This window comes from Ranitomeya imitator, chromosome 5, assembly GCF_032444005.1.
Source record: "Ranitomeya imitator isolate aRanImi1 chromosome 5, aRanImi1.pri, whole genome shotgun sequence".
NCBI classification, from domain to species: domain Eukaryota; kingdom Metazoa; phylum Chordata; class Amphibia; order Anura; family Dendrobatidae; genus Ranitomeya; species Ranitomeya imitator.
In genome coordinates, this window is record NC_091286.1 from 48,168,367 (window position 1) to 48,192,457 (window position 24,091).

Genomic DNA, 24,091 nt, shown 5'->3' on the forward strand with positions numbered 1-24,091 from the left:
GCCCCAGTGTCTCCAGCAATCTGCCCCAGTGTCTCCAGCAATCATCAAAAAAACAAAACAACAAACTGAGTTCTCCTCACCTTACCAGCGCTCCAGGCGGCGAGCTCCCTCCAGCAGCGTGCATTCACCAGCGACTGACAATGACGTCAGACGCCGGTGACGTGTGTGCTGCGCGTGCGCCTGCGGCCGACTTCAGCTGCCAGCCTCCAATTGGCTGGCGGCTGTTGTTGTTAACTATTGACGTGCGGGCACGCACCTGCACGTCAATAGGAAACCGCCGCAGCGCCGGTAGGGGCCCGGTGAGCAGATGACACGGGGCCCGATGCGGGCCCCCTCTCTCTGCCAACCGGGCCCATAAATGATATGCCAGTCAGGGCACGGGCAGTAATGCCCTGATGGTGGTGGGCAATCTGTGCGGTAGCCCAGGGCCCCCCCCCCACACCACTTGGCCCTGGGCTACCGTCAATATTGACCCTGTTATAATCCGCCCCTGGACACGCAGCCATCACACACATGCATGCAGCCATAACACACATGCAGCCATCACACATACGCAGCCATCACACACATGCATGCAGCCATAACACACATGCAGCCATCACACATACGCAGCCATCACACACACGCAGCCATCACACACACGCAGCCATCACATACACAACACACCAGATACCAGGCTCATACACATCACTGTTATGAAAGGCAATTCAGTACCACAATGGACATAGCGGTCAGAGCACATACAGTGATCTGACAATAACCCAAAATCATAGAACGAGCTCTGAGACGTGGGAACTCTGCAGACCGCAATCCCTAATCCTCTCCAAACAACACTAGAGGCAGCCGTGGATTGCGCCTAACTCTGCCTATGCAACTCGGCACAGCCTGAGAAACTAACTAGCCTGAAGATAGAAAATAAGCCTACCTTGCCTCAGAGAAATACCCCAAAGGAAAAGGCAGCCCCCCACATATAATGACTGTGAGTTAAGATGAAAAGACAAACGTAGAGATGAAATAGATTCAGCAAAGTGAGGCCCGACTTTCTTAACAGAGCGAGGATAGAAAAGGTAACTTTGCGGTCTACACAAAACCCTAAAGAAAACCACGCAAAGGGGGCAAAAAGACCCTCCGTACCGAACTAACGGCACGGAGGTACACCCTTTGCGTCCCAGAGCTTCCAGCAACAAATTAGACAAGCTGGACAGAAAAAATAGCAAACAAATAGCAAAGAAGAACTTAGCTATGCAGAGCAGCAGGCCACAGGAATGATCCAGGGAAAAGCAAGTCCAACACTGGAACATTGACAGGAAGCCAGGATCAAAGCATTAGGTGGAGTTAAGTAGAGAAGCACCTAACGACCTCACCAGATCACCTGAGGGAGGAAACTCAGAAGCCGCAGTACCACTTCCCTCCACCAACAGAAGCTCACAGAGAGAATCAGCCGAAGTACCACTTGTGACCACAGGAGGGAGCTCTGCCACAGAATTCACAACAGTACCCCCCCTTGAGGAGGGGTCACCGAACCCTCACCAGAGCCCCCAGGCCGACCAGGATGAGCCACATGAAAGGCATGAACAAGATCGGGAGCATGGACATCAGAGGCAAAAACCCAGGAATTATCTTCCTGAGCATAACCCTTCCATTTAACCAGATACTGGAGTTTCCGTCTAGAAACACGAGAATCCAAAATCTTCTCCACAATATACTCCAATTCCCCCTCCACCAAAACTGGGGCAGGAGGATCAACAGATGGAACCATAGGTGCCACGTATCTCCGCAACAATGACCTATGGAATACGTTATGTATGGAAAAAGAATCTGGAAGGGTCAGACGAAAAGACACAGGATTAAGAACCTCAGAAATCCTATACGGACCAATGAAACGAGGTTTAAACTTAGGAGAGGAAACCTTCATAGGAATATGACGAGAAGATAACCAAACCAGATCCCCAACACGAAGTCGGGGACCCACACGGCGTCTGCGATTAGCGAAACGTTGAGCCTTCTCCTGGGACAAGGTCAAATTGTCCACTACATGAGTCCAAATCTGCTGCAACCTGTCCACCACAGTATCCACACCAGGACAGTCCGAAGACTCAACCTATCCTGAAGAGAAACGAGGATGGAACCCAGAATTGCAGAAAAATGGCGAAACCAAGGTAGCCGAGCTGGCCCGATTATTAAGGGCGAACTCAGCCAAAGGCAAAAAGGACACCCAGTCATCCTGATCGGCAGAAACAAAGCATCTCAGATATGTTTCCAAGGTCTGATTGGTTCGTTCGGACTGGCCATTAGTCTGAGGATGGAAAGCCGAGGAAAAAGACAAGTCAATGCCCATCCTACCACAAAAGGCTCGCCAAAACCTTGAAACAAACTGGGAACCTCTGTCAGAAGCGATATTCTCTGGAATGCCATGTAAACGAACCACATGCTGGAAGAACAATGGCACCAAATCAGAGGAGGAAGGCAATTTAGACAAGGGTACCAGATGGACCATCTTAGAAAAGCGATCACAGACCACCCAAATGACTGACATCTTTTGAGAAACGGGAAGATCAGAAATAAAATCCATAGAGATATGTGTCCAAGGCCTCTTCGGGACCGGCAAGGGCAAAAGCAACCCACTGGCACGAGAACAGCAGGGCTTAGCCCGAGCACAAATCCCACAGGACTGCACAAAAGCACGCACATCACGCGACAGAGACGGCCACCAAAAGGATCTAGCCACTAACTCTCTGGTACCAAAGATTCCAGGATGACCAGCCAACACCGAACAATGAACCTCAGAGATAACTTTATTGGTCCACCTATCAGGGACAAACAGTCTCTCCGCTGGACAACGATCAGGTTTATTCGCCTGAAATTTTTGCAGCACCCGCCGCAAATCAGGGGAGATGGCAGACACAATTACTCCTTCCTTGAGGATACCCGCCGGCTCAGACAAACCCGGAGAGTCGGGCACAAAACTCCTAGACAGAGCATCCGCCTTCACATTTTTAGAGCCCGGAAGGTACGAAATCACAAAGTCAAAACGGGCAAAAAACAGCGACCAACGAGCCTGTCTAGGATTCAACCGCTTAGCAGACTCAAGATAAGTCAAGTTCTTATGATCAGTCAATACCACCACGCGATGCTTAGCTTCTTCAAGCCAATGACGCCACTCCTCGAATGCCCACTTCATGGCCAGCAACTCTCGGTTGCCCACATCATAATTTCGCTCAGCAGGCGAAAACTTCCTGGAAAAAAAAGCGCATGGTTTCATCACTGAGCAATCAGAACCTCTCTGCGACAAAACAGCCCCTGCTCCAATCTCAGAAGCATCAACCTCGACCTGGAACGGAAGAGAAACATCTGGTTGACACAACACAGGGGCAGAGGAAAAACGACGCTTCAACTCCTGAAAAGCTTCCACAGCAGCAGAAGACCAATTGACCAAATCAGCACCCTTCTTGGTCAAATCGGTCAATGGTTTGGCAATACTAGAAAAATTGCAGATGAAGCGACGATAAAAATTAGCAAAGCCCAGGAACTTTTGCAGACTTTTCAGAGATGTCGGCTGAGTCCAATCATGGATGGCTTGGACCTTAACAAGATCCATCTCGATAGTAGAAGGGGAAAAGATGAACCCCAAAAATGAAACCTTCTGCACACCAAAGAGACACTTTGATCCCTTCACAAACAAAGAATTAGCACGCAGGACCTGAAAAACTGTTCTGACCTGCTTCACATGAGACTCCCAATCATCCGAGAAGATCAAAATGTCATCCAAGTACACAATCAGGAATTTATCCAGGTACTCTCGGAAGATGTCATGCATAAAGGACTGAAACACTGATGGAGCATTGGCAAGTCCGAATGGCATCACTAGATACTCAAAATGACCCTCGGGCGTATTAAATGCAGTTTTCCATTCATCTCCTCGCCTGATTCGCACCAGATTATACGCACCACGAAGATCTATCTTGGTGAACCAACTAGCCCCCTTAATCCGAGCAAACAAATCAGATAACAATGGCAAGGGGTACTGAAATTTAACCGTGATCTTATTTAGAAGGCGGTAATCTATACAAGGTCTCAGCGAACCATCCTTCTTGGCTACAAAAAAGAACCCTGCTCCTAATGGTGACGATGACGGGCGAATATGCCCCTTCTCCAGGGATTCCTTCACATAACTGCGCATAGCGGCGTGCTCAGGCACGGATAAATTAAACAGTCGACCTTTTGGGAATTTACTACCAGGAATCAAATTGATAGCACAATCACAATCCCTATGCGGAGGTAGGGCATCGGACTTGGGCTCATCAAATACATCCCGGTAATCAGACAAGAACTCTGGAACCTCAGAAGGGGTGGATGACGAAATTGACAGAAATGGAACATCACCACGTACCCCCTGACAACCCCAGCTGGACACCGACATGGATTTCCAATCTAATACTGGATTATGGGCTTGTAGCCATGGCAACCCCAACACGACCACATCATGCAGATTATGCAACACCAGAAAGCGAATAACCTTCTGATGTGCAGGAGCCATGCACATGGCCAGCTGGGTCCAGTATTGAGGCTTATTCTTGGGCAAAGGCGTGGCATCAATTCCTCTCAATGGAATAGGACACTGCAAGGGCTCTAAGAGAAACCCACAACGCTTAGCATACTCCAAGTCCATCAAATTCAGGGCAGCGCCTGAATCCACAAATGCCATGACAGAATACGATGACAAAGAACAGATCAAGGTAACGGACAGAAGAAATTTTGACTGTACCGTACCAATGGTGGCAGACCTAGCGAACCGCTTAGTGCGCTTAGGACAATCAGAGATAGCATGAATGGAATCACCACAGTAGAAACACAGCCCATTCAGACGTCTGTGTTCTTGCCGTTCAACTCTGTCAAAGTCCTATCGCACTGCATAGGCTCAGGTTTAAGCTCAGGTAATACCGCCAAATGGTGCACAGATTTACGCTCACGCAAGTGTCGACCGATCTGAATGGCCAAAGACATAGACTCATTCAAACCAGCAGGCATAGGAAATCCCACCATGACATCCTTAAGGGCTTCAGAGAGACCCTTTCTGAACATAGCTGCCAGCGCAGATTCATTCCATTGAGTGAGCACGGACCACTTTCTAAATTTCTGACAATATACCTCTATCTCATCCTGACCCTGACACAGAGCCAGCAAATTTTTCTCTGCCTGATCCACTGAATTAGGTTCATCGTACAGCAATCCGAGCGCCAGGAAAAACGCATCGATATTACTCAATGCAGGATCTCCTGGCGCAAGAGAAAATGCCCAGTCCTGAGGGTCGCCGCGCAAAAAAGAAATAACAATCAAAACCTGTTGAACTGGATCACCAGAGGAGCGAGGTTTCAAGGCCAGAAACAATTTACAATTATTTTTGAAACTCAGAAACTTAGTTCTATCTCCAAAAAACAAATCAGGAATAGGAATTCTTGGTTCTAACATAGATTTCTGATCAATAGTGTCTTGAATCTTTTGTACTCTTGCCGAGAGCTGATCCACAAATGAAGACAGACTTCTAATGTCCATCGCTACACCTGTGTACTGAACCACCCAAATGTCTAGGGGAAAAAAAAGGCAAAACACAGTGCAAAGAAAAAAAAATGGTCTCAGAACTTCTTTTTTTCCCTCTATTGAGAATCATTAGTACTTTGGGCTTCCTGTACTGTTATGAAAGGCAATTCAGTACCACAATGGACATAGCGGTCAGAGCACATACAGTGATCTGACAATAACCCAAAATCATAGAACGAGCTCTGAGACGTGGGAACTCTGCAGACCGCAATCCCTAATCCTCTCCAAACAACACTAGAGGCAGCCGTGGATTGCGCCTAACTCTGCCTATGCAACTCGGCACAGCCTGAGAAACTAACTAGCCTGAAGATAGAAAATAAGCCTACCTTGCCTCAGAGAAATACCCCAAAGGAAAAGGCAGCCCCCCACATATAATGACTGTGAGTTAAGATGAAAAGACAAACGTAGAGATGAAATAGATTCAGCAAAGTGAGGCCCGACTTTCTTAACAGAGCGAGGATAGAAAAGGTAACTTTGCGGTCTACACAAAACCCTAAAGAAAACCACGCAAAGGGGGCAAAAAGACCCTCCGTACCGAACTAACGGCACGGAGGTACACCCTTTGCGTCCCAGAGCTTCCAGCAACAAATTAGACAAGCTGGACAGAAAAAATAGCAAACAAATAGCAAAGAAGAACTTAGCTATGCAGAGCAGCAGGCCACAGGAATGATCCAGGGAAAAGCAAGTCCAACACTGGAACATTGACAGGAAGCCAGGATCAAAGCATTAGGTGGAGTTAAGTAGAGAAGCACCTAACGACCTCACCAGATCACCTGAGGGAGGAAACTCAGAAGTCGCAGTACCACTTCCCTCCACCAACAGAAGCTCACAGAGAGAATCAGCTGAAGTACCACTTGTGACCACAGGAGGGAGCTCTGCCACAGAATTCACAACACATCACACAATCTCCTCTGTGGTGCAGGGGCGGCTGATGTCCATGTGCAGCTCTTCAGTTTCTCCTGCTCACAGCTCTGCACTGTCTGGGCACCTCCCCCGTCTCTCCTTCTCTGCCGGGATAGCAGAGAAGAGCAGGAGAAGCCGTAGCTCCGTGCACACACAGGAGGTATGCTGAGTCGCTGACCTTTCATCTTGATTGCTGCTGGCTCTCTCCCTCAGAGTGGCAGCGCCGCACAGGAGCCTGCTCATCACATACCCCTGCAGCCTACATGTCGGCTGCTGGCGGGATGATGCCACCGCGCACTACAGGTGGCGCTATGTATTGCAATCACTGCTACTGCTAGTCCTCCAGCGGCCCTGTGCAGCTGCTTAGGCACCGGCCCCGGGGGCATATGCATTCCTGCCACCTGGGCCAGTCCGCGCCTGGCTAGATCTGTGCCTTGCCACAATTCTGTCTGTGAGCTCCTTGGCCAGTTCCTTTGACCTCATGATTCTCATTTGGTCTGACATGCACTGTGAGCTGTGAGGTCTTATACAGTATAGACAGGGGTGTGTGTAACACTCCAGGAATTCGGTTGCTACAGTCGTATTGCCTTCCTTCCGGGGAGGGTGATACCATACCTGGAAGCAACAGGGATCCCTTTAACAGGTAACACGTATACACAACACTGTTCTAACTCCAGGCCAGAAGGGGGAGCTCTAGACCCGGTTTAAGGGTAGATTCCCTATATATTCTGGGTGGCGGAAGAGTTAGTAGTCAGTCTGAGTGAGAAGTGGAGAGTTTGTGAGGAGAGCTGGAGCTGTGCAGACATGAGGTTCTGCATCTCCTGAGAGAAGAGTCAGAAAGTCTGTAGGAGACAGTGAGGGGAGAAGGAGCAAAGGAGAAAAGAGAGAGAAACTGGAGGGGAGCTGCGAGTGGGCTCCCTCCAGGATCAAGCGCAAGAAACTAGAGGCCGGAATTCCGAGGTTGTGGGGGTAACTGTATGCTCCACAGCAGAAACCGGCCGGCAGGAGATTCCAAGTCTCCTGGCCACCATTACACATGAAGGCACAGCAGCATGTTATGTTTGCTAATGACAGGTGTTATGAAGGCAATCCAGAAACACAGTGTGCTTAGCGATCAGAGCGCACACAGTGATCTGACAAATACCCAAAAATACAAGAACGAGCTCTGAGACGTGGAAACTCTGTAGACTGCACACCTGATCCTATCCTAAACACAACTAAAAGCGGCTGTGGATTGCGCCTAACAACTACCTAGGCAACTCGGCACAGCCTAAGAAACTAGCTAGCCTGAAGATAGAAAAATAGGCCTGACTTGCCCCAGAGAAATTCCCCAAAGGAAAAGGCAGCCCCCCACATATAATGACTGTGAGTAAGATGAAAAGACAAAACGTAGGGATGAAATAGATTCAGCAAAGTGGGGCCCGATATTCTAGGACAGAGCGAGGACAGTAAAGCGAACTTTGCAGTCTACAAAAAACCCTAAAGCAAAACCACGCAAAGGGGGCAAAAAAACCCCCACCGTGCCGAACTAACGGCACGGCGGTACACCCTTTGCGTCTCAGAGCTTCCAGCAAAACAAAAGACAAGCTGGACAGAAAAAAAGCAACAAAAAAGCAAAAAGCACTTAGCTATACAGAGCAGCAGGTCACAGGAACAATCAGGAGAAGCTCAGATCCAACACTGAAACATTGACAAGGAGCAAGGATAGCAGCATCAGGCGGAGTTAAGTAATGAAGCAGTTAACGAGCTCACCAGAACACCTGAGGGAGGAAGCTCAGAAGCTGCAGTACCACTTGTGACCACAGGAGTGAATTCAGCCACAGAATTCACAACAGTACCCCCCCCTTGAGGAGGGGTCACCGAACCATCACCAGAGCCCCCAGGCCGACCAGGATGAGCCGCATGAAAGGCACGAACAAGATCGGAAGCATGAACATCAGAGGCAAAAACCCAGGAATTATCTTCCTGAGCATAACCCTTCCATTTAACCAGATACTGGAGTTTCCGTCTAGAAACACGAGAATCCAAAATCTTCTCCACAATATACTCCAATTCCCCCTCCACCAAAACCGGGGCAGGAGGCTCAACAGATGGAACCATAGGTGCCACGTATCTCCGCAACAACGACCTATGGAATACATTATGTATGGAAAAGGAGTCTGGGAGGGTCAAACGAAAAGACACAGGATTGAGAACCTCAGAAATCCTATACGGACCAATAAAACGAGGTTTAAATTTAGGAGAGGAAACCTTCATAGGAATATGACGAGAAGATAACCAAACCAGATCCCCAACACGAAGTCGGGGACCCACACGGCGTCTGCGATTAGCGAAAAGTTGAGCTTTCTCCTGGGACAAGATCAAATTGTCCACTACCTGAGTCCAGATCTGCTGCAACCTATCCACCACAGAATCCACACCAGGACAGTCCGAAGACTCAACCTGTCCTGAAGAGAAACGAGGATGGAACCCAGAATTGCAAAAAAATGGAGAAACCAAGGTAGCCGAGCTGGCCCGATTATTAAGGGCGAACTCAGCCAACGGCAAAAAGGACACCCAATCATCCTGGTCTGCAGAAACAAAACATCTCAGATATGTTTCCAAGGTCTGATTGGTTCGTTCGGTCTGGCCATTAGTCTGAGGATGGAAAGCCGAGGAAAAGGATAGGTCAATGCCCATCCTACCACAAAAGGCTCGCCAAAACCTTGAAACAAACTGGGAACCTCTGTCAGAAACAATATTCTCAGGAATGCCATGCAACCGAACCACATGCTGAAAGAACAAAGGTACCAAATCAGAGGAGGAAGGCAATTTAGCCAAGGGCACCAGATGGACCATTTTAGAAAAGCGATCACAGACCACCCAAATGACTGACATCTTTTGAGAAACGGGAAGGTCAGAAATGAAATCCATCGAAATATGTGTCCAAGGCCTCTTTGGGACCGGCAAGGGCAAAAGCAACCCACTGGCACGAGAACAGCAGGGCTTAGCCCTAGCACAAATCCCACAGGACTGCACAAAAGTACGTACATCCCGTGACAGAGATGGCCACCAGAAGGATCTAGCCACTAACTCTCTGGTACCAAAGATTCCAGGATGACCAGCCAACACCGAACAATGAAGTTCAGAGATAAGTTTATTAGTCCACCTATCAGGGACGAACAGTTTCTCTGCTGGACAACGATCAGGTTTATTCGCCTGAAATTTTTGCAGCACCCGCCGCAAATCAGGGGAGATGGCAGACACAACGACTCCTTCCTTGAGGATACCCGCTGGCTCAGATAAACCCGGAGAGTCGGGCACAAAACTCCTAGACAGAGCATCCGCCTTCACATCTTTAGAGCCCGGAAGGTACGAAATCACAAAGTCGAAGCGGGCAAAAAATAACGACCAACGGGCCTGTCTAGGATTCAAGCGCTTGGCAGACTCGAGATAAGTCAAGTTCTTATGATCAGTCAATACCACCACGCGATGTTTAGCTCCTTCAAGCCAATGACGCCACTCCTCGAATGCCCACTTAATGGCCAGCAACTCTCGATTGCCCACATCATAATTACGCTCAGCGGGCAAAAACTTCCTGGAAAAGAAAGCACATGGTTTCATCACTGAGCAATCAGAACCTCTCTGTGACAAAACCGCCCCTGCTCCAATCTCAGAAGCATCAACCTCGACCTGGAACGGAAGAGAAACATCTGGCTGACACAACACAGGGGCAGAACAAAAACGACGCTTCAACTCCTGAAAAGCTTCCACAGCAGCAGAAGACCAATTAACCAAATCAGCACCCTTCTTGGTCAAATCGGTCAATGGTTTGGCAATGCTAGAAAAATTACAGATGAAGCGACGATAAAAATTAGCAAAGCCCAGGAACTTTTGCAGACTTTTCAGAGATGTCGGCTGAATCCAATCCTGGATGGCTTGGACCTTAACTGGATCCATCTCGATAGTAGAAGGGGTAAAGATGAACCCCAAAAATGAAACTTTCTGCACACCGAAGAGACACTTTGATCCCTTCACAAACAAAGAGTTAGCACGCAGGACCTGAAAAACCATTCTGACCTGCTTCACATGAGACTCCCAATCATCTGAGAAGATCAAAATGTCATCCAAGTAAACAATCAGGAATTTATCCAGATACTTACGGAAGATGTCATGCATAAAAGACTGAAACACAGATGGAGCATTGGCAAGTCCGAACGGCATCACTAGATACTCAAAATGACCCTCGGGCGTATTGAATGCAGTTTTCCATTCATCTCCTTGCCTGATTCTCACCAGATTATACGCACCACGAAGATCTATCTTAGTGAACCAACTAGCCCCCTTAATCCGAGCAAACAAGTCAGATAACAATGGCAAGGGATACTGAAATTTAACAGTGATCTTATTAAGAAGGCGGTAATCAATACACGGTCTCAGCGAACCATCCTTCTTGGCTACAAAGAAGAACCCTGCTCCCAGTGGTGATGACGATGGGCGAATATGTCCCTTCTCCAGGGATTCCTTCACATAACTGCGCATAGCGGCGTGTTCGGGCACGGATAAATTAAATAATCGACCTTTAGGGAATTTACTACCAGGAATCAAATTGATAGCACAATCACAATCCCTATGCGGAGGTAGAGCATCGGACTTGGGCTCTTCAAATACATCCTGATAATCAGACAAGAACTCTGGGACCTCAGAAGGGGTGGATGACGAAATCGACAAAAATGGAACATCACCATGTACCCCCTGACAACCCCAGCTGGATACCGACATGGAATTCCAATCCAATACTGGATTATGGGTTTGTAGCCATGGCAACCCCAACACGACCACATCATGCAGATTATGCAACACCAGAAAGCGAATAACTTCCTGATGTGCAGGAGCCATGCACATAGTCAGCTGGGCCTAGTATTGAGGTTTATTCTTGGCCAAAGGTGTAGCATCAATTCCTCTCAATGGAATAGGACACCGCAAAGGCTCCAAGAAAACCCCACAACGTTTAGCATAATCCAAATCCATCAGATTCAGGGCAGCGCCCGAATCCACAAACGCCATGACAGAAAACGACGACAAAGAGCATATCAAGGTAATGGACAGAAGGAATTTGGACTGTACAGTACCAATGACGGCAGACCTAGCGGACCGCTTAGTGCGCTTAGGACAATCAGAAATAGCATGAGTGGAATCACCACAGTAGAAACACAGACCATTCAGACGTCTGTATTCCTGCCGTTCAACTCTAGTCATAGTCCTATCGCACTGCATAGGCTCAGGTTTAACCTCAGGCAGTACCGCCAAATGGTGCACAGATTTACGCTCGTGCAAGCGTCGACCGATCTGAATGGCCAAAGACAAAGACTCATTCAAACCAGCAGGCATAGGAAATCCCACCATGACATCCTTAAGAGCCTCAGAGAGACCCTTTCTGAACAAAGCTGCCAGTGCAGATTCATTCCACTTAGTGAGTACTGACCATTTCCTAAATTTCTGACAATATACTTCTATATCATCCTGACCCTGGCACAAAGCCAGCAAATTTTTCTCAGCCTGATCCACTGAATTAGGCTCATCGTACAGCAATCCGAGCGCCAGGAAAAACGCATCGACTCTACTCAATGCAGGGTCTCCTGGCGCAAGAGAAAATGCCCAGTCTTGAGGGTCGCCGCGCAAAAAAGAAATAATAATCAAAACCTGTTGAATAGGATTACCAGAAGAATGAGGTTTCAAGGCCAGAAATAGCTTACAATTATTTTTGAAACTTAGAAACTTAGTTCTATCTCCAAAAAACAAATCAGGAATAGGAATTCTTGGTTCTAACATAGATTTCTGATCAATAGTATCTTGAATTTTTTGTATATTTATAACAAGATTATCCATTGAAGAGCACAGACCCTGAATATCCATGTCCACACCTGTGTCCAGAATCACCCAAATGTCTAGGGGGAAAAAAAAAAGTGAACACAGAGCAGAAAAAAAAAAAAAAAATGATGTCAGAACTTTTTCTTTCCCTCTATTGAGAATCATTAGTTTGGGCTCCTTGTACTGTTATGTTTGCTAATCACAGGTGTTATGAAGGCAATCCAGAAACACAGTGTGCTTAGCGATCAGAGCGCACACAGTGATCTGACAAATACCCAAAAATACAAGAACGAGCTCTGAGACGTGGAAACTCTGTAGACTGCACACCTGATCCTATCCTAAACACAACTAAAAGCGGCTGTGGATTGCGCCTAACAACTACCTAGGCAACTCGGCACAGCCTAAGAAACTAGCTAGCCTGAAGATAGAAAAATAGGCCTGACTTGCCCCAGAGAAATTCCCCAAAGGAAAAGGCAGCCCCCCACATATAATGACTGTGAGTAAGATGAAAAGACAAAACGTAGGGATGAAATAGATTCAGCAAAGTGGGGCCCAATATTCTAGGACAGAGCGAGGACAGTAAAGCGAACTTTGCAGTCTACAAAAAACCCTAAAGCAAAACCACGCAAAGGGGGCAAAAAAACCCCCACCGTGCCGAACTAACGGCACGGCGGTACACCCTTTGCGTCTCAGAGCTTCCAGCAAAACAAAAGACAAGCTGGACAGAAAAAAAGCAACAAAAAAGCAAAAAGCACTTAGCTATACAGAGCAGCAGGTCACAGGAACAATCAGGAGAAGCTCAGATCCAACACTGAAACATTGACAAGGAGCAAGGATAGCAGCATCAGGCGGAGTTAAGTAATGAAGCAGTTAACGAGCTCACCAGAACACCTGAGGGAGGAAGCTCAGAAGCTGCAGTACCACTTGTGACCACAGGAGTGAATTCAGCCACAGAATTCACAACAGCAGCACATACAGCCTGGAGTCACTATGAGGAGGGACACCTGTAAAAAGGCTCAAGTTGCCTGCCATGCGGGTAATGTCCACCTAAAAGGAAATGGAGAGAAAGAAAGGACCTTGTACGCAGCCTCAGGCAACAAGGGACTTAGAACACAGCGCAGAAAAGAAGGCTTCCAACCCCACCTGGCTAGAGGCATTCTGAATCGCTTCCAGGCTGCCCGGATTCCAAAGACCACCTGTAACCTGTACCTGAACTGCATCAGTAAAAGGTAAAGAGACTGCAACCTTGTGTCCTTCAATTCTTTCCTGCACTTCACCATCTATCATCCTTTCTAAATACTCCGGGAGCCCTGGGGACTAAGCTCTACCTGTGGGGAGCTGTACCATCTAAACTGCAATACCATCATTTCCAGTGGACCACTTTAAGCAGCTTCGGCCATCCATGGCCGAGTACCACAGGTGGCGTCACGAACACTACTACATTAGACTTTATTCCCATTTCCATTAATTCCCTTTTTATTGGACGCCCAGGGCCACGGACTGGGTCACTTCCACCGTGACCACCACCTTAACAGAACCCGCACGGTACCGAGTACCCCACAGTCTTAGTGGGCGCTCCATGTGCCTTTCCAAATCAAGTCCTATCAATTTAATTAAACACAGCTGAACTCCAATGAAAGAGTGGAACCATCTTAAGGAGGTTCACAAGGAAATGGACAGCATGCGACTTAAATATGGGTGTCTGAGCAAAGGGTATACTGAATACTTATGACCATGTGATATTTCAGTTTTTCTTTTTTCATAAATATGCCAAAATGTCTACATTTTTGTCTTTTCTTCAGTCAAGGTGAGGTGCAGACTGTACATTAATGTGAAAAAAAAATATCTTTTTTGAATTTACCAAATGGCTGCAATGAAACAAAGGGTGAAAATTTTTAAGGGTTCGGAATACTTTCCGTACCCACTGTAGGTTAGATATAATTTCAGTGGCTACTTTGAAAGGGGGTACAAGGCCGGTTGCTGTGGGCCGCAACTGAGTTCTCTTCACCCTGAAACCTCTCTTCTATACAGGAGTCTGCCATAAGTGTGATGTCCTGTGGGATTCTTTCTGTACTCACTTTTAGTTTGGGAGTCCTTGTTACCTCCCTGCCCATGGGATGGTATTCAGCTGCACACACAACAGGAGACGTTAGGTCCAGCTCAACAGGTTTGATTTTACTGTGCAATATGAATACATGCGGCTGCGGCACACAGAGTAAGACAGAATCCCCTCCGGATGTCCAGTGTACCATCAGTCCTTGACTCCATTCTGCCCGACCTGCCCCCCGCCTCAACAGTCCCTATTGCTAGGAGGGACCTTTCATCCGACATAACAGGTTCCCTGAGACCCACCATCTTTTCCTCTTGCTGGGACCCGACTAGCATCTTTCTCACAGGAGGAACAGAGACATGGCCTAGGCCTTAGAGACTTAAGATGTGTCCTCTTACTGTTTGGAGACTTGGCACTGCTGCTGTATCACTTTTTTTGGAACCTGTCAAACACTGTCACTGTTGAGCACTTTTTCTGACTGAACTCTCCTCCACTAGCACCTGACTCTCAACTTGACTCTCAACCTGACTGACTTGAGCTGGAAGGAGACTAGGAATTTAAAGAGTTTGTCCCATTTTTGACTCTAGTTGTTCAACCCTTTTTAGACATCTTACGTTAGTAGATGAGTGGTTTTATGATTAGGATCCACCTTTTGGCCAGAGATTACAGCTACATCTAGAGTAGCATCAGATCTGTATAAAACAATGCCATGTCATGCTGTACAATGCTTCATTTCCCTGCAGTATCCAAACAGCCGCACAAATAGCTTTGCTTTGCAGTTTGCTTTACATGGACAACTTAAAATACCAGGGCCTCTAATTAGCCTTTAATTAGTTATTTATTACTTGTCTCTTCCTATGGAACAGGCTCAAGCAACTGCAACTTTAATATACCCTATAGTTACATCTTGAGGGTCTTCTTTTAGAGAGGAGTTTCTTATGGAGGGTCCCACAGTTTGATTAATCTAGTTTTGTTTAATTCCTGCATCTTGCATTTGGACAATTGATAGATCGCAGTGGATTGGTCTTTTATTTATATAATTTATGGGTCTCTGACCTAAGAAGGTGGAACCAAGCTTTAAACCCTCCTAAGAATTAAGGTTAAAGACATTATCTCTGGAAGGCATGAAGCATGAAGACAGCTCTCTGTAGGTACAAGCAGGCCCAGCAATCAGCTTTTTGTTCTCGGGTGATTGACTGTTATGACCTGTAAAGCCATATCAGGTCATACATGTCTTGTCCAGCTGAGTTCTAGAACCTTAAAGGAAGTTCAGAACTAGAATTTTTATGTTCTGTCCTTAGATCCATGAAGGTCTGACTCCCAGCACCACTACCCAACAGCTGATTAAAGGTGCTGTGGTGCTCGGCTGACCGTTGCATACTTTCCATATTTTAAAGGGGTTGTGCACTACTAACACATATCACGCCGGTGACTCACACTGGCGGTAATCACCGTCTTACTGCTGTCACCGCTCTGCTCTACCCAGTCTCGGGCTGTCTCGCTGAGCTGCCTATTGCACCATTTCCAACACTGCTGTATCCTGCTGGTGAGTCTCCACCTTGCTATAGGGAGGCACAGCCAGATTCTACAGGAACTTAACCCCATTTTGTTATGCAGAAATTAGCTCCCGTGGCCTATTCCCAAGAAGTAGATGGTTTATCAGGTGGCTCCTCCCACCACTCCTTGCTTGATCTAAGGTTCTAGTTTAGTTCCTGTCTAGTTTCTTATAAGATGCTTTATTGTGTTGTCTCTCATGTTTTCTGACCTGGCCAGCCTACTCGTTCATTGTAATTTCTCCTCTTCTGACCTCAGTTAGGTATATTGAACCTGTGCTGCCTGCCCTGACTTCAGATTGTCTGACCACATCTTTGTCTTCATCCATCTGTACTTTGTACTCGTGACTGTAACCCTCCGGTCAGTTGTTGCAGACCTGGGGACTGCACTGGAGTGGTACCTGGTGACTTCCCGCGGCCAAGCCTATCCTCAACATCAGAGGCTGTAGTGAATACTAGGTAGTCAGTTACACATCCTCCAGGGTAAGCCCGGCCCATGTCGCAGTGGGTCCACACCCATCAGCATTACAAACATCCTCACCTACCTGTACTCCTCGGAAATGCTGCCCTTCTCTCCAGCCGCCTGGATTCTTCTTCTGGTTGGGGGCATCAGGGGGGCTGGCCACTGATTGACTGCAGTAACCACCTGACGTTCCTCTGCCACCGAGAAAGAAAGCCAGGAGACTGGCTGTGGACATTAGCACCTGTATGAGACAAGTATGGATCCTTAAGGTGAGTATGTGTTTTTTGGTTAAAGGGAACCTGTCCCCCCCATAATCGATGATGAGGTAAGCTCACTGTCATCAGGGGCTTATCTACAGCATTCTGTAATGCTGTAGATAAGCCCCCGATGTAACCTGAAAGAGAAAAAGAGGTTAGATTATACTCACTCAAGGGCGGTCCTGCTGCGGTCTGGTCAAATGGGTGTCTCAGGTCCGCTCCGGTGCCTCCCATCTTCATTCCATGACGTCCTCTTCTGGTCTTCACGCCGCGGCTCCGGCGCAGGCGCACTTTGTCTGCCCTTGTCTACCCTGCAGAGCAAAGTACTGCAGTGCGCAGGCGCCGGGCCTCTCTGACCTTTCCGGCGCCTGCGCACTGCAGTACTTTCCTCTGCCCTGGGTGAGCATAATCTAATGTCTTTTTCTCCTCTGTCAGGTAGCATCGGCTGCTTATCTACAGCATTACAGAACGCTGTAGATAAGCCCCTGATGACGGTGAGCTTACCTCACCATCGATTTTGGGGGTGACAGGTTCCCTTTAATTTTAAGAACCAACATGGACCCATTTTTACCAAAATTAGAAGTGTCAGACAACTCCTTTAATTGCCTGTTATCACAGCTCTTCCGCAATGCTGTGGCCATTTCAATCAGGTGATCATCATTGGATGTTAGGAGGTTGATCCCCAGTCATCTGATATTGATAGTCTGCTCTTAGGATAGTCTTTCAACAGTGGCGAAACTTGAAGCTTATGGACCCCAATGCAAAATCTCCACTGGGTCCCTCAACTTACACAGGTCTTTAATAGTAATAGACTTTTCATATGGGGCAAATTGACTTGGGGTCCCGCTAGTCTCCAGGGTGCGATTGCAACCCCTTCACCTTTTATAGTTATTCCACTGTCCTTCAGTATTCTAGTCCATAGGATTGAATTGCATGAAAATCTTTTTCAAAGTTGCTGTAATCAAGTTTTTTCTAATTGCTACCTAAAGTTTTTCCCCAATGAATAATATGAAATAAATGGCTGGAAAATCTATAGAAAAAAAATCTAGATGAAGCCCAAGTCTTGAGTTTCTTCGATCCTTCGTCAGCTGTAGATTTGTGCATCCCTATGGCAAAGAAGTAGTTAAAGCCCAGACTTGAGTCTTTGTGAAGGAAACATTTGCAGATAGGCGCCAAGTAATGGTATTGTGCAGGCTGAGCAGTGTTAGTGCTGGTGCAGGGCTTTTTAGATGGAGCATTAGACAAATTAAAGAGTGTTTGAACGACGGTTCTAAATTTATAATGGCAATCAATGTTGCGCCGGCCACCCAGTCCCTGCCTGAGCATTGTGCTGCATTCTGTTACTGATCTGCAGGTTTCCTGAGCGGAGCCTGGTAACTGCTGCTCTGCATCCAGCATATGATGTGCACACAACCGCTCGACCCAATTAGGCGGCTCCACTTCCATTGTGCACTGTGATTTCAGACAATAACTGCAAGGTCAGTCTGGACAAAAAAAAAAAAGTATGGCCGTCCAATGACTCAGCCCTACTGCAAACCTGACGGAGAAGGATTCCACTGTCAGGTGCTACAATAGGGTTCTAGAGACAAACTGAATGTTCTACTGCCAATTACTGAGAAATAAGGACAAATTGCAAAAATTCTGGGTTTTTCTGGATTATTGCCAGAAACTAGGATTAGATTAAGAGTCAAACCAAATATGACCTCTACTTTTTACTCAGGAGCCAGGAAATTAAGTTCAACGTTTTGCATTATTTCTAGTCCTGTTATCAGTCCCAGCCCATTGTTCTGCATCCTATAGTCTATCAACCGGTTTTCCTGTTCGTATAGATGATGCCACAGAAATTCGTGCTCACCCATTTGGAGAACTATTCAAGTTTTTGAAAGTAAAAGATATTTTTTATGTCCTTAAAGGGAACCTGACAGCTGATTCATGAATTGGAGTCCAGCTTCATCATTTCAACCAGGTATTTTTACTATGAAACACTGCGGTGATAAAGCAAAAACATACATTTAAGAACCGTCCGGGGACCATGGCGCTTGGGTGACTAGTCCAAGCTTCTTCTCCCTGCCTAATCCCCAAGAGTGACAGGTCTATCCCTATGTAAAGTGACCGCGAGCGGTAGCCATCTTCGAGCTGCTGCTTTAAGAAATTGTCCCAGTGTGCTATCTAATGTAGGGTGCATTGCACTCACTTGCAGGCCGCATGCCTCCGCTTTCTTCAATTATTCATATTCAGGAAACCTCTTACGGGGTGTGGCATACACCAGGGGACACTCGGTTCGTTCAACACCTAAAAGTTTACTGGACAGTTCAAGCACATCAGATTGTATCATGCAGTATCGGGCATAGCACCCTCCATTTCTTGTTTCAGTAATACAGTACGTTTTCGGCTTTACTTTCCGTTCTTCTTGGACTATCCCTACTTTCACTGATCCAGTCAGCCCCAGGGATTTCCCGTTTCCATATCAATCTTCTTCTGTACGGAAGGGGTTAAGGTGCTCTCCATAGCACCTATATTGAGCTGTAGGCTCCTGAAGTTGCAGGAATGTCTGCACAGAGTCTTGTAAGGCCTTAAGCAGCCCAGAACACTTTGTACTCACTTCTGCTATCAGCCCACTGCAACTTGAACTTCACCTTGTTACTTAGCAAAACTGAATTCTCCTCTACAGGAAGCAATCTCCTTTTTACTGGCCCAAACCCTTCCCACTGAGGACTAGACCAAACACTTAACTGTCTCTTATCCTAATTTCCTAGCTTACCTACAGTCACTATCTATGTTTATACTAAGCACTAAACTATGTCTTATCCTATGCTTACCCTATACTGGAGCTAGAGTGTACCCTACTCACACTAGGCTTACCGTTACAGTGCCTACACAGCAGCACCATTACCTAAAACACATTACATTTCTAAAAGTGCATGATATACAGGTGCTTCTCACAAAATTAGAATATCATCAAAAAGTTAATTTATTTCAGTTCTTCAATACAAAAAGTGAAACTCATATTATATAGAGTCATTACTGAATGATCTATTTCAAGTGTTTATTTCTGTTAATGTTGATGATTATGGCTTAAAGCCAATGAAAACCCAAAAGTCATTATCTCAGTAAATTAGAATAATTAACAAAATCCAAGAAGAATTGTTTCTCCTCGCGGAGATTGACATGCTAAGGCTACGTTCACATTAGCGTTTTGCGTGTTTGCGTCGGGCGACGCAGCGGCGACGCATGCGTCATGCGCCCCTATATTTAACATGGGGGACACATGGACATGCGTCGTGCTGCGTTGTGCGATGCATGCGTTTTTTTTTCCGCAAGTGTCGGGCGCAGAAAACGCAACAAGTTGCATTTTTCTTGCGTCCAAATTTCGGCAAAAAACAACGCATGCGTCGCAAAACGCAGCGTGTTTGCGTGCGTTTTGGTGCATTTTTAATTGAGTTGTGCGTTGCGTTGCCGACGCAGCGGCGCACAATGCAAATGTGAACATAGCCTAAGCATGCCGAGATGAGGAGACTTAAAGCTGCAATGCTCCTCTGGGAAATATGCAAATTGTCTCTTCAGAGAGGAAGAGGACTAGAACTCTAGTGCCACTTACTGGAAGAAGCAATCCTAAAAGTCAATGCCAACTCTTTAATGAGCCTTGTCACACTTAGGATAAAAGCCAAACCAGAACCTCGATTTGCCGACACTGTGTTTCGGGGTACTGCCCCTCGGAAATTGAGATTCTGGTTTGGTTTTTATCCTAGAAGTCATGTGACAAGGCTCATTGAAAGGTCGATATTGACTTCTAGGATTGCTACTTCCAATAGGTGGCACTAGAGTAGTCCTCTTCCTCTCTGAAGAGACAATTTTCAATAATTAACAAAAAACACCTGCAAAGATTTTGAAAGCGTTTAAAAAGGTCCCTTAGTCTGTTGGTGAAGCCTGCTGACAAGACACATGTCCAGAAGGCAGTCATTGACACACTCCACAAGGAGGGTAAGCCACAAAAGGTCATTGCTAAAGAAGCTGGATGTTCACAGAGTGCTGTATCCAAGAATATTAATGGAAAGTTGAGTAGAAGGAAAAAGTGTGGTAGAAAAAGGTGCACAAGTAACTTGTAACAGAGTGATCTATTTCAAGTGTTTATTTCTGTTAATGTTGATGATTATGGCTTACAGCCAATGAAAACCCAAAAGTCATTATCTCAATAAATTATAATACTTTATAACAGCAGCTTGAAAAATAATTTTAAAATCCGAAATGTTGGCCTAAGATGGGGCAGCGTGCTGGACAGAGATGGGGCAGAGTGCTGGACAGAGATGGGGCAGAGTGCTGGACAGAGATGGGGCAGGATTGGACAAACATGGGGCAGAGTGCTGGACACAGATGGGGCAGGATTGGAAACAGATGGGGCAGAGTGCTGGACACAGATGGGGCAAGATTGGAGACAGATGGGGCAGGATTGGAAACAGATGGGGCAGGATTGGAAACAGATGGGGCAGAGTGCTGGACATAGATGGGGCAGGATTGGAAACAGATGGGGCAGAATGGAGACAGATGGGGCAGGATGGATACGATGGAGACAGATGGGGCAGGATGGGTAGATCATATGGGGCAGAATGGATACTCATGAGGGCAGGATGGGAGAACATATGGCTGGAGCCTGGAATGAGACACACGGGGGCTAGGATGGCAAATATTACCATAGGGGCTAATTAAGGGATATTATTATTGCAGTGATGCATTTATTTTATTTTTTGAGTATACTGTTTTAAATGGGGGGCGGTCCTGTTACTGTGTAGAGTGATACTATGTCGCCTTCTTCATGTGGTGTAATGTAGAGGCTGGGAAAATTAAGTAATGTGTTCTACAAGCGGAACTCGAGATAACTGTGTTATTTCCTGCAGAGACGAGTCCTGGCTGGATGAAGTGATGGCGGTCTGTGCTGGATGAAAGATGAAGGACTTCACCTAGAGATGTCACTGGTGAGTTAGTGTTACCTATACACTCACACTATACACTGTATACTATATACAGAGGTCCTGTGTACAATGTCACCAGTGATCACTGTGTTACCTATACATTATATACAGAGCTCACGTGTATAATGTCACCGGTGATCACTGTATTACCTCTACACAGACACTGCATACTAATTACAGATCTCCTGTGCATAATGGCACTGATGGTGATAGTATTGTGTTTTTTTTTTTTTATTACTGATCAGTATTGTAGTATTCAGTCATTAGTGGTAATATGTGGTCTGGTCATGATGTAGCGGTATTTGTTCCTTGTATTTTATATTATTCGATCACTGTGGTGGTAACATGTCATCTGGTCATAGTGTTGTGGTATTTGTTCCTTGTATGTAGTATTATAGGTCATTTTAAAAATTGAAAAATAAATAAAAATATACCTAAATTGTATTGCATATTTTAACAAATATTTAATAGGTTACAGCAGAGTAGGGCCCGGCCAAAAGTGTCTACCGTGTTATGGTGGCAGCTTAAAAAATCTTTTGGCCAAAACAAAAGCTGCCGGCTATATGTGTGATCTGGTGATGGGAACTGTTAATGTGTGATAGGTGAGAAGTGGAGATTTTCCAAGAGAGAGCGGTGGGACTGTGGACAGTTCGAGGGGTGGGGCTGGGGTGGAGCCTGGGCGGAGTCTCAAGGGGGCCCCGAAAATTTTGCCAGTATGGGGCCCCAAAATTTCTAGTGGCAGCCCTGACAGAGAGCATCATGAAGACCAAGGAACACAACAGGCAGGTCCGTGATACTGTTGTGGAGAAGTTTAAAGCCAGATTTGGTACAAAATGATTTCCAAAACTTTAAGCATCCCAATGAGCACTGTGCAAGCGATCATATTGAAATAGAAGGAGCATTTTAACGAACAGAAGCGGAGGCACAGATGTAGAAGTTCACATTCGTATTTATTGAGGTTAAACGTGGAACCACTAGACCACGGTTCAGGGGGCTCCAAAGGGGGCCAGGAAGCAGGAGAGGCAGGAGAGGCAGAGGCTGCATCCAGACAACGTGGAGCCGACACAGAGCGGAAGTCCCGACGGAGACCCCTTGGAGGTACAGGAAACGGACCGGGTGTAACAAGTATCATACCACTGCAAATCTAAGAAAGACCCGCCGTCCCTCTAAACTTTTATCTCAAACAAGGAGAAGACTGATCAGAGATGCAGCCAAGAGGCCAGGATAAGGGACATATACCAGGATGGGGATACACAGTGCGGAATATAAGTATTTGATACACTGCCGATTTTGCAAGTTTTCACTCCTACAAAGAATGGAGAGGTCTGTAATCTTTTATTGTAGGTACCCTTCAACTGAGAGAGACAGAATCTAAAAATAAAAAGCAGAAAATCACATTATACGATTTTCAGATAATTTGCATTTTATTGCATGAAATAAATATTTGATACAATAGAAAAGCAGAACTTAATATTTGTTACAAAAACCTTTGTTTTAATTACAGAGGTCAGACATTTCCTGTAGTTGTTGACCAGGTTTGCACACACTGCAGCAGGGATTTTGGCCCACTCCATACATACAGATCTTCTCCAAATCTTTCAGGTTTCGGGGCTGTCGCTGGGCAACATTGAATTTCAGCTCCCTCCAAAGATTTTCTATTGCGTTCAGTTCTGGAGACTTGCTAGGCAACTCCAGGACCTTGAAATTCTTCTTACAGAGCATCTCCTTAGTTGCCTTGGCTGTGTGTTTTCGGGACTCTCTGTCGGCTATGATGGTGCTATTAATGAAGGTATTTGATGGCAGGCGGCAGGTGGTTTACAAAAAATGAAAAATGAATATCAGGATGGCTGTATATTAAGTTTTGAAACTTTTACCTTTGTCTTTGTCCCCTTGCTTAATTGATAGCCTCTCAGTGTGCCTCCTCCCTGCTGGTGATTCTCTGTCCATCCAGTTTTATTGACAGCCCCTCAGTGTGCCTTCTCCCTGCTGATGAATCTCTGTCCACTCGGTGTTATTGACAGCCCCTCAGTGTGCCTCCTCCCTGCTGATGAATCTCTGTCCACTCAGTGTTATTGACAGCCCCTCAGTGTGCCTCCTTTCTGCTGATGAATCTCTGTCCACTCAGTCTTATTGACAGCCCCTCAGTGTGCCTCCTCCCTGCTGATGAATCTCTGTCCACCCAGTGTTATTGACAGCCCCTCAGTGTGCCTCCTCCCTGCTGATGAATCTCTGTCCACCCAGTGTTATTGACAGCCCCTCAGTGTGCCTCCTCCCTGCTGATGAATCTCTGTCTACCCAGTGTTATTGACAGCCCCTCAGTGTGCCTCCTCCCTGCTGATGAATTTCTGTCCACTCAGTCTTAGGGTATGTTTCCACATGGTGTATTACATCAGGATTTGCTGCAGATTGGACGCTGCGTACTGCTGCAGTGTCCAATCCGCAGCGTCCAG